Consider the following 10,952-nt stretch of genomic DNA (forward strand, 5'->3'; position numbering starts at 1 on the left):
CAACAAAAAAACACGGAGCCTATTTGGATTCTGGGAAATTCGAACTTGTCCACCAAAAAGAAAATAACATGCGGGCCGCGACCTACTTGGGTTCCGCGAAATTCGAACTTGTCCACCAATCAACATTCCAATTTTTCTTTTGATATTATTTTCGGCTTCTAGAATCTCCTCCTATTTTCGGCTTCTAGATATTACTAGATATATCGCTGCATTATTCCTTGTATCTTAATAAGTTCCAAACTCTATTTGAAAGAAGCATTATTATCATCAGTAGTTTCAAAATCTTTTAATGGTTTTGGAAAAGCTATTCCGCCAACAACCACAACAATGACTGCGATGACCACTAAAAAGAGGAAGCGTATCAGCTATAACTATGAGAATTCAGTACTGTGCGACATACTGAGCAGACTCCCATTGAAAAAGATCAGTGCTTGGTTGAATTACACCATAGGCGCCAATCACAAGTAAGTCCACGTCTCTTCATGATTCCTTTTCCAATACCTTCGAGAGTCCCCTTTAAGTTTGAGAGTTTCTGGACAGCAAACTTGTTCCTAGACACAAACAAAGAAAAAACAACCATTCAAGCCATATCGAGTAAAGTTGATTTGTCGGTTGTTAAGCAAGTAAAAAGACTCATTAACGGTATGCTCTGTTTATTCGACCAAAGAGAAGGTAAAATCCGTAAAGGTGGTGATTATGAAGATCATGCTGCATGTCTATACAATGTCATCACCCAAGAAGCAACACCCTGGATCAGATCAACTTATTTAACACGGGTAAAGCGACGGTGCAACATATTGAAAGCAAACGTATCTCGTGTCTTTGAATTTGGATTTGATCCTACCACCGAAGAATACAAAGTGATTTGTATGTGGTGCATAGCTGGAAACGATCTTCGGAAATTTGAAGGATGCGGGGAGTACAGAACTCCTGTAAGCAACATAGGGTACAAGAGGTATTACAGCATGTGCGAGATCTTGACTATAGGCAAGGACACGGCATGGAGAAGGATGGATAAGATACCTCCGTCACCTTGTATAAGAAAACCATGTTCTGTTTATGCGAATGGTTCCATATATTGGATGTGTTATGACGAAGCTCGTTACATGCTGTTGCGTCTGTAACAATAAAACACTCAAGAAAGATGTTAGAAAGATGTTAGATAAAAAGATTAATTTCTGGAAGGTAAATAAACACTCAATTGGACTGCAAACAGAGGACAGAGTCACGTGTTCAACACGCTGTCCTTAACACGATATTTGACCGGTACGCCTCAAGAATGAGTGATGCCTATACCCTGTGGTCAAGTTCGTATCTAGGATAAAACTGCCCGTTGCAAGCACTGTTAGCACTACAGTACTTGCCCACTCTTACGACCTCAACAGCGATTGTGCACGGAATGAAAAATAAAGGACCACACAAGGGGAGAAGACGAAAAGAAGAGGATAGTAGCTCTTCTGGACACAAAACGAAATGAGAGAAAGTGATCGCTTTATATAGGGGAGAATAGAGAGAGGTCTCATAAACGCGCATTAAAACGATTTCAATTAATTCAGATTTTTTCCAACGGTTTTAACGTTCATGCATCACTTAATATCGATTTGAAACGTTCATGCGTCATTATGTTTGATATAAAACGTTCATGCAAATTTAAGTTTGATATAAAAACGTTCATGCAAATTAATGTTCATGCATAAACATAATGTTGCCCAAAGAATTATTTTGTTTCAAATATTAATTCGATAATTCAAAAGAAATTTTGCCAAAAAATATAAATCCCCCGTCCGGCCCGGACGGCGGCGTGCGTACTCGTGTGTGAAAATGTGCGGTTGCACCAACTAGTCCATTGTCTAAGTCCTCTCCCTCGCACAAAAGTGTTAATGGCCCAAGGGCCACTCCAATATCAAAAAATTCAATACTTATGGAGAGGTATCATCTTTAGTTTTCCCTATGTGGGACTAAAGGTTCATTCACAAATAGTGAAAATGAGCTAATGTCCTTAGTGACCAATAGATCCTAAGTTCCAATCGCCCACCAAGACCAAAAAACCAAACTATTGTATAAATTCATTTTCTCTAACACATACTAGTGGCATTTGATGTTGGAAGTGAGGAGTGCAGAGCTATGCCAGACCTTGATTTCATTGGCAACTACGAACCTATTTGGATGGTAGATTCTAATTCTGATCCTTTACATCTTATAGAATTGGATGGGCATCTAGCTATACAAAAGAACACAGGTTATCACACTGTTAACCTGTGGATACTTGATGATGACTGCGAAAAAAACGTTAGTACCAGAAATAGTAAGAGCATCCATTGTTGTAAGAACATCCATTGGACTAAAGAGATTATCACGTTACCTCTTCACTGGAGATTTCAAAATATTCGGTGTCACACCATCGTCGGAACAGAGTACTTAATTTTAGAAGGCACTTTTGCTGATGCACCACAGCCTCTTTTTATTCATTCTTATAATAGGAAGAAGAAGACTTTCAGCAAGATTATAATTACGGGAGATGGAAGACCCTCATCCTCCTTCGGTGCATATATTGGTGATCCCTTAAACATGTTTACACCATATTTTGAAAGTCTCTTGACCCTTCAGAGGAGTTATAGGCCAGCAACAGAGGCACCTAAGAGAGCACGTCGACTTTCTTACAACGTATAATGTCGTAAGTTTTGGCTTTTTGATTTCCACATTTAGGTAGTGACATCACTTTTATGAATGAGTTCTCTTAGACCGCTCTATTTCTGGATCTACTAAACAGGCCAGAAAATATTTTGTATTTGTTTGGTATTTGTTGATCAGATTTGCATTTTTTTTCCTTCTTTTTTTCTTTTTGGACAGATCTCAAAGTGTAAAATGAGGAGCTAATAGCTTCTCTCAAACCGTTTCTTTTTTCTTTTTGACCTATATGATCCTCAATCAAAGAACCATAGGAAAAGGCAGATGGATGCATCAAGTTTAATAAACAGAGAAACCATAAATAGAAGCAAACCGAAGAACCAAGTGACACAGTCTGACTCCATTGCTCTAGCTCTATAATCTTTGCCAAAACTGTTCTATACATGCATAAATACAATTAGTCGGACTCATCAGAAAGTGTCCAAACATAAAAGATTTGGTCTGATTGATCTGTGTGAACATTACCTCGGTTACAATAAAGTTCCTCATTTTACATTACAAGAGGTTCCGAGGTTAACAAAGTTCTTATTACATCTCACATTATTTGATGTTAAATGGATGTAAGATTTTCTTTGAAGTTTTTATCATCTTATTGATCATTTTCAGTGAACCTCCTGAATTTACAACTGCTAAACTATTTTCAAGAGGGAGAGACAAAGATCAGAACAGACACCAAAACTTAAGTAGTTTGTAACTTCACAATAAGTCGGAACAAATGTGCACCAATTTTACATCTTCCGATAACCTCTCCTATTCGCTAGTCCCCAGAAAATTGCAAGGTATGATATATTTTTGTTTCCCGTGAGGTTTTCAAAATTTTGGTGCACTGCTATCGAGTGCCAGGTTTATCTTTGGTGGACCAGAAAAGCAAAATGAAGCACCAACTGCCTGTAGGTCAGTAGGAGATCCCACTAGGAGCATATTTCACAACAACATAAAAAAAGAAAAAAAAACATTTGAGCATTCAACTGTTAAATAATTAATGTACCTGTTGAAGACGTCCTTCATTAAATGTGAATTTTATGCCAACATGTATTATTATCTATATGTTTCCTTTGCCGACTTATTTAGATAATAGTTTCTCGCTTGCTGCCTACTCCTGCAACAATAATGACAACTTGATTCCTCGGCACACTCATTAAAACCTTCCGTAACATAGAAATTGCAGCTCTTCAGGTATTAGGAAGAGAAGTACATGCCCGTTTGCATCTTCACCACAAGATGTTCCAACCATGTGGATGTCCTCCTGATATAGTAAAACACCATATATGAAGAAATCCATTGTTAAGAGGCATCCATGGAGGAAGATAAAAGGGTAGAAATACATGGGTGCAGAAAGAAATGGGCACATTGGGCTCATCCGGAGGATCATACTGAATGATCCAGTCCCACAAGTTTTATACACATAGGAACCATAGAACTGAGAAATCTTTGACAACATAGTAAAAGTTTCAATACATTGCCAAAGCCAAAGACGTTTAAAATGTCAGTTTTTTCATGGTTTACTTATTAAAAAAGCATCATTCGTCTAAATTGATCTAAGATGTGCTTCAGTTATAACCAGGTTATTAATAACGGACTAAGGTGTGATAAATTAATAATCGGACTAAGGTGTAATAAAGTAGCATGAGGTGGCTTCATTCAGTATTTGGTGGATCGACTCTTCTAGCCTCTAGCATAAAAGATAGTTGTTGGAACAAAGAAGAATATTTGGTGGTTTCTCTTTTATATATATGGTTGGTTTTACGGCAATATATTCTCTCTAGATATGTTGTAATCTATACAAGATATGTGTAATCTATATAAGCCATGTAAAACTCCATTGACAAGATATAAGAAATCCTAAGTCTTTCTTCTCCTGTGGATGTAGGCTGCAGCCGAACCACGTAAATCTTGTGTTAAGTCTATCATCTTTTAGTAACAACATGGTATCAGGGGATCGTTAACGATCCTGGCCATTATTCTACAGTTAAACAATTTGTTTTTCCTTTTTTTTTTTCCTTTGTGTCTATGATGGCACAATCAGATCATAATACTAGTTTACGGTTAACCTCTGTTCTGTTGAATGATGTCAATTATGTCAGTTGGTCAAGGGATGCAGCTCTTGCTCTTGGGGGTAAGAGGAAATCTGGATATATTAGTGAAAACAGTACACGTCCAGATGCTAAAGATTCAAAATATGATGATTGGATTGCTGATGATCAACTGGTTCGCACATGGCTTCTCCAGTCGATGGAACCACATATTTCAGAAATTTTTTCGTTCTCAGATTCGGCAAAATATTTGTGGATTTCTGTTGCCAGTCTGTATGGCTTAAAAAATAATGCTGCTCGAGTGTTTGAACTGAAATGTGAGATTGTTGAGGCTGAACAAGGTACGAAAAGTTTTACTGAGCACTATGGGTATTTAAAGAAGAAGTGGGATGAACTTGATACATATCGTCCTCATACAACTGACGCCAAAACTCTCTTGAAAAGGGTTGAGGAAGATAAAATATTTGATGTGCTCAGCAGCCTCAAACCAGAGTACGAATCTCTTAGAAGCACTATTCTCATGAGTGCTGAACTACCAAGTTTGCCAAGTGTTTGTGCAACTGTGTAGCGCGAAGAAACACGAAAGAAAGTCATGAATCCTGTTTCTAAAGGCACAACAGACCTGGATGCAGCTGAATACAGCGCTCTTCTGAGCCAGAAAGATGATAAACGAAGAGCTTTGCCAGTAGAAAAGGATAAAAATTTCCGTGCTAAGGGTAAGCGAGATGTTTTTCATTGTGATCATTGTAATAAAACTGGTCACAGCAAGGACCGCTGTTGGGATATTTATCCTCATCTTAAAGCTAATTTTGAAAAAAAATAAGATTGCTCGAGCCGCATTAGCTGATAATACTTCATTCACCATGGATCAATTGAAGAATTTTTTTCAACAGTTGGGTAACAACACGGAGCACAATTCAACACATGCTTCAGGTAACTTACTAGCTTTTCTTACCTCGACTGTTTCAAAATGTCACACTTGGATTATTGACTCAGGAGCTACGGATCACATGGTGAATGATCCTTCATCGGTTCATCAATTTATTCCCAGTTCTCATAGAGATGTTTCTGTTGCTAATGGCACTACTGTCCCTGTGCTGGGCAGTGGGAAAATCAATTTTTTTCCAGATTGCCCGTCCTCTAATGCACTTGTTGTTCCATCGTTTCCTACTCAGATATTATCTGTAGGTCAAATCACTAATTCTCTGAATTGTGATGTTACATTTACCCCTACTTCGGTCATCTTTCAGGATCGAAAAACGAAGAAGATGATTGATAAAGGCATATTTTCTCATGGATTGTACCTGTTACGCTCCAGTGACATGGCGTGTCTCACTGAAAGCTCTAATCAGCATTCTCTTTATCATAAACGGCTTGGACATCCTTCTGGTCGTATTTTTTCTAGGATTTTTCCCACAATTCCTGTCCAGTCTCAAGTCTGTGATGTTTGTCAATTTTCTAAAAAATCTCGTTTCTCATTTCCTAATTATGTAACTCGATCTACTATGTCTTTTGAATTAATTCATTCCGATTTATGGGGTCCTGCTCCAATTGATTCTTATGATGGGTATAAATATTTTTTTATACTTATAGATGATTGGTCACGTGCTACATGGATATACTTACTCAAATCCAAAAATGAAGTTTCATCTGTGTTTGAGGAATTTTATCTTATGATACGTAACCAATTTGATGCACAAGTAAAAATTTTCAGATCAGATAATGGCACTGAGTTTGTCAAAGGACTTCTCCCAAGTTATCTTCGCAGTCATGGCATTATTCATCAAACTAGCTGTGTTGGTACTTCACAGCAAAATGGTGTTGCTGAACGGAAGTTACGGCACATTTTGGAAACAACTCGTGCTCTTATGATTCAAATGAATGTTCCAAAAAAATACTGGTCACATGGTTCTTTGACAACCACTTATTTGATCAATCGTCTTCCTAGTCGTGTGCTTGATTTTAGATCTCCATTGGAGGTATTAAAGAATCATCCACCTAGCATTTCTCATCTAAGAATATTTGGCTGTGTATGTTATGTGCATTTACAGGCCAAACATCGTGATAAACTGGACTCACTGGCAACCAAATGTGTGTTTTTTGGATACTCTTCTACAAAAATGGGGTACATTTGTCATAACCCACCTACTAGAAAACTTCAGATTTCGCGTGATGTTGTTTTCGATGAAACAGTGGCTTATTTTCAGTGTGAATCTAGCAGTCGGTCTCAGGGGGAGTGTTGGAATGATTTGGCACCACTTCCAGTTATTAGCAGTGAGTTACCTACTGCAACTGATTCCCACAGAGACAATGGTGTTATGGTAGAATTGATGGATCCGCCTAATGTATTGTTGGAACCGCATAATGAAGCAGTTCATGACATAGCTCCAGACAGTGATGTTACTGATGATAATATAGTGCTGCAAAATGTGCCGCAACAATTTTCAGTTACAGAAAATGATGTTACTAACAACAATATGGTTCCAAAAAATCAACAACCTGTGGTACCAACTGTCAGAACTTCAAGTCGAGAGAAGAAAGCTCCACAGAAATACAAAGATTTCTTTACCTATCATTCCGCTGCGTATCCTATACAGGCACATTTAACCTATGATCATATAGGTTCTTCACAATCTACATTTCTAAGCGCTATATCCAGTCATCAAGAACCTAAAAGTTACAATGAAGCAAAGTCTGATCCGAAATGGAAGGCACCAATGGATAATGAGTTACGGGCCTTAGATGCAAATAATATTTACAGTATTTTCAAGTTGCCTCCTGGGAAGAAGACTGTTGGCTGTCGGTGGGTGTACAAAATTAAATACAAAAGTGATGGAACATTGGAGCGCTATAAGGCGAGATTAGTGGCTAGAGGATTCACTCAAAGATACGGGGAAGACTACACAGAAACATTTGCACCAGTTGCAAAGATGAATACTTTTCGTGTTCTTATGTCTCTTGCAGTTAATAAAGATTGGAAGTTGTTTCAAATGGATGTGAAGAATGCATTCTTACATGGTGATCTAGAAGAAGAGGTATATATGAGTATACCACCTGGACATCCTCGAGAATGTGAGAGCAATATGGTTTGCAAGCTAAAGAAGGCAATATATGGTTTAAAGCAGTCACCGCGTGCGTGGTATGCAAAGTTAAGCTCAGTACTCATCCAGAATAAGTTCAGAAGGAGCTCTGCCGATTCTTCCTTGTTTATTAAAAGAGGTAATCTTGGTACAACTTTAGTTTTGGTGTATGTTGATGACCTTGTGATTACAGGAGATAATCAACAAGAGATTAAAAATCTTAAAGCAATACTTCATTCTAGATTCGATATCAAGGATTTAGGGATACTGAAGTATTTCTTAGGCTTAGAAATTGCTTACTCAAAGAAGGGTATTTTTCTGAATCAAAGAAAATACATGTTCGACCTGTTGAAGGCTATAGGAAAATTGGGAGTAAAACCTTGTGATACTCCTACAGAAAGTGGCAACAAACTTGATAATGATGGTGATGTGCTAAAGGATATTGGGTCATATCAAAGGTAAGTTGGCAAGCTAATTTACCTTACTGTTACCAGACCTGACATATCATATGCAGTAAGCCTAGTTAGTCGCTATATGCATGCACCCCGTGTTAAACACTTGAATGCAGTAACTAGGATTTTACAATACTTAAAAGGGTCACCAGGCAGAGGAGTTATGATGACAAAAAATGAAGCTTATTCAATTTCTAGTTACTGTATAACAGCATAATCGGATGTTGATTATGCTGGATGTCCAGTTGATCGTAAATCAACAACAGGGTATTGCATCTTCTTTGGTGGTAACTTAGTTACATGGAAAATTAAGAAACAAAATGTTGTTTCTCGATCGAGTGCTGAAGCAGAGTATAGAGCCATGGCTTCAACTACATGTGAGATTGTTTGGCTTCGAGCATTATTGAAAGAATTGGGGTGTCTTCCATCTCAGCCAGCTAAGATGTTCTGTGATAATCAAGCTGCGATACAAATTGCTTCAAATCCCATCTTTCATGAGCGCACAAAGCACATAGAAGTGGACTGTCACTTTGTTAGAGAGAAGGTATTGGACAAAGTAATCTGCACTCCCTTTGTTCGTAGCCATCAACAACTGGCAGATGTTTTTACTAAGGGTTTACCCGTCAAGCAATTCAATGGAATATTATTCAAGTTGGGCTCCATTGATATCTTCGCATCAACTTGAGGGGGAGTGTTGGAACAAAGAAGAATATTTGGTGGTTTCTCTTCTATATATATGGTTGGTTTATACAGTAAGAAAATATACGGCAATATATTCTCTCTAGATATGATGTAATCTATACAAGATATGTGTAATCTATATAAGCCCTGTAAAACTTCATTGACAAGATATAAGAAACCCTAAGTCTTTCTTCTCCCGTGGATGTAGGCTGCAGCCGAACCACGTAAATCTTATGTTAAGTCTATCATCTTTTAGTAACAACAATAGTTTTGTCCATCATCTTAAGCACGAGGATATATAAGTGGAAGTCATAATCTGATTGTTGGTAGTGATACTATCTTATTGTTACTTTACATAATTTTCTCTTAAAGATGTTACCTGTTTTGGTATGTATTTATGTCAATTAAGTTGGACAACATGATAATTCTAAGTTACATGGCAAATTCAGCTTGAGTTAGCTGTTGTCTTGTAATAACTCATAAACGAATAATGTTAAGGTGCATAATTTCGAACAAAAAATAGTAACATACCACAGCAGGAATATCAAACCCACAAGCAGCAACGTCTGTACATAATAAGATGTGTTTCACCGCCTGGTAAAAATCCCGCTGCTTTTGTTTTTCATGGATATCAAGGCAAACCATATGTATGTACGTGCACCTCAGAAGCTCTGACTGATAATCTACATAAAAGCAAAAGGGAAGAAAACGATCATTTTCTTGGACAGATAACTTTGCGAGAAAGAATACAACAGAATGGATCTCTTAGCGCTTGGCACAACGCAGTAACCTTACTGTCAGTGGCGGAGCCAGAAAGTTAGGGGGACAAGAATATATAGGATGAAGGATGATATCGTCTATATAATTATTTTTTTTAGATGTTTTTTTTCACCAAGTAAAATTTTTATTCTACTCAATTATATAGAATCCATAGTATGCACGTTACACAAAATGACAGACTCCCACTGGTGTTTTTGTTCAAGTTCTCTGCTTTGAACAGATTAGAGGAGCTAATGGTAGCATGTGCGGCACCAAATTTCTCTCGTTCACGTTTGAAGGACACAAACAGAAGAATGGGGGAGGAGGCCACTTCCTGAACACTCGAGGAAGGTCAATGATGATGAACGACAAAGAAGGGAGAAGCAAAACAGAACCCCCAACAAGATCTATCTCGTACATATATTAGGTAAAGAAGCTCCACATAAGGTAATTTTCATGATGTGTAAGATCTGCTACTTGTAAACCAGAAAAGTTAGGGGGACAAATATTCCATTTGACCAGAACATCTCTACTAACTTTGTGTTTATTGGAAACTAGGGAGGACAACTGTCCTCCCTAGTCCAAGCGTGGCTCCGCCACTGTTTACTGCAGTCCTTCTACGATGGACTGCATTAGGAAGAACCTTATCAGCATCATTCCCACAAAAGGAGTTGGCAAAAAAGCACAAAATCATTAACAGTTACCTTGGACCCGTCATTGTTCACATCAATATACATTGGAGCGGTCCGAAATGACAAGCATGAAAGATCTTCCACTTGTAATATGCAATGCTTTCCATTAAACCAACAGTAGACGAAAGTAAATAAGATTACAGAGAATCTGATGTGATTAGTCAACCTTTCTAGTTTGGGTAGCCAAAAATAGAGCTGTCTGCCTCGACCGAACATTAGAACTTTACACAATTATCTTGGGCGTATACTGCAGAATTGCAATTATCAACATTGATTATAACATATAAAGAATCTGCCTCATTTCCTCCTCAAAGTTCTTTTCCAGCAGTCAAGCTTCATCAACTACGAGGATCTGCACACCGATGAAAACTGTAAGAAGACAAAATACATGTTTGGAAACCTACTTAGAATTATGCTGTAACGCCCTAGTCACCAGCCAGACACACTTGTCAACATGGTTTAAAAAGGCGCTTTTGGGGCGCGCTTTTGGGCGTTTTTTTGCGCTTCAGGTCTTAGGCGCTTCTAAAGCGCCGCTTTACGAATTGGTTTATATTAGAAAATAAAAAG

Source organism: Papaver somniferum, chromosome 8 (genome assembly GCF_003573695.1).
Source record: "Papaver somniferum cultivar HN1 chromosome 8, ASM357369v1, whole genome shotgun sequence".
Classification (NCBI taxonomy): domain Eukaryota; kingdom Viridiplantae; phylum Streptophyta; class Magnoliopsida; order Ranunculales; family Papaveraceae; genus Papaver; species Papaver somniferum.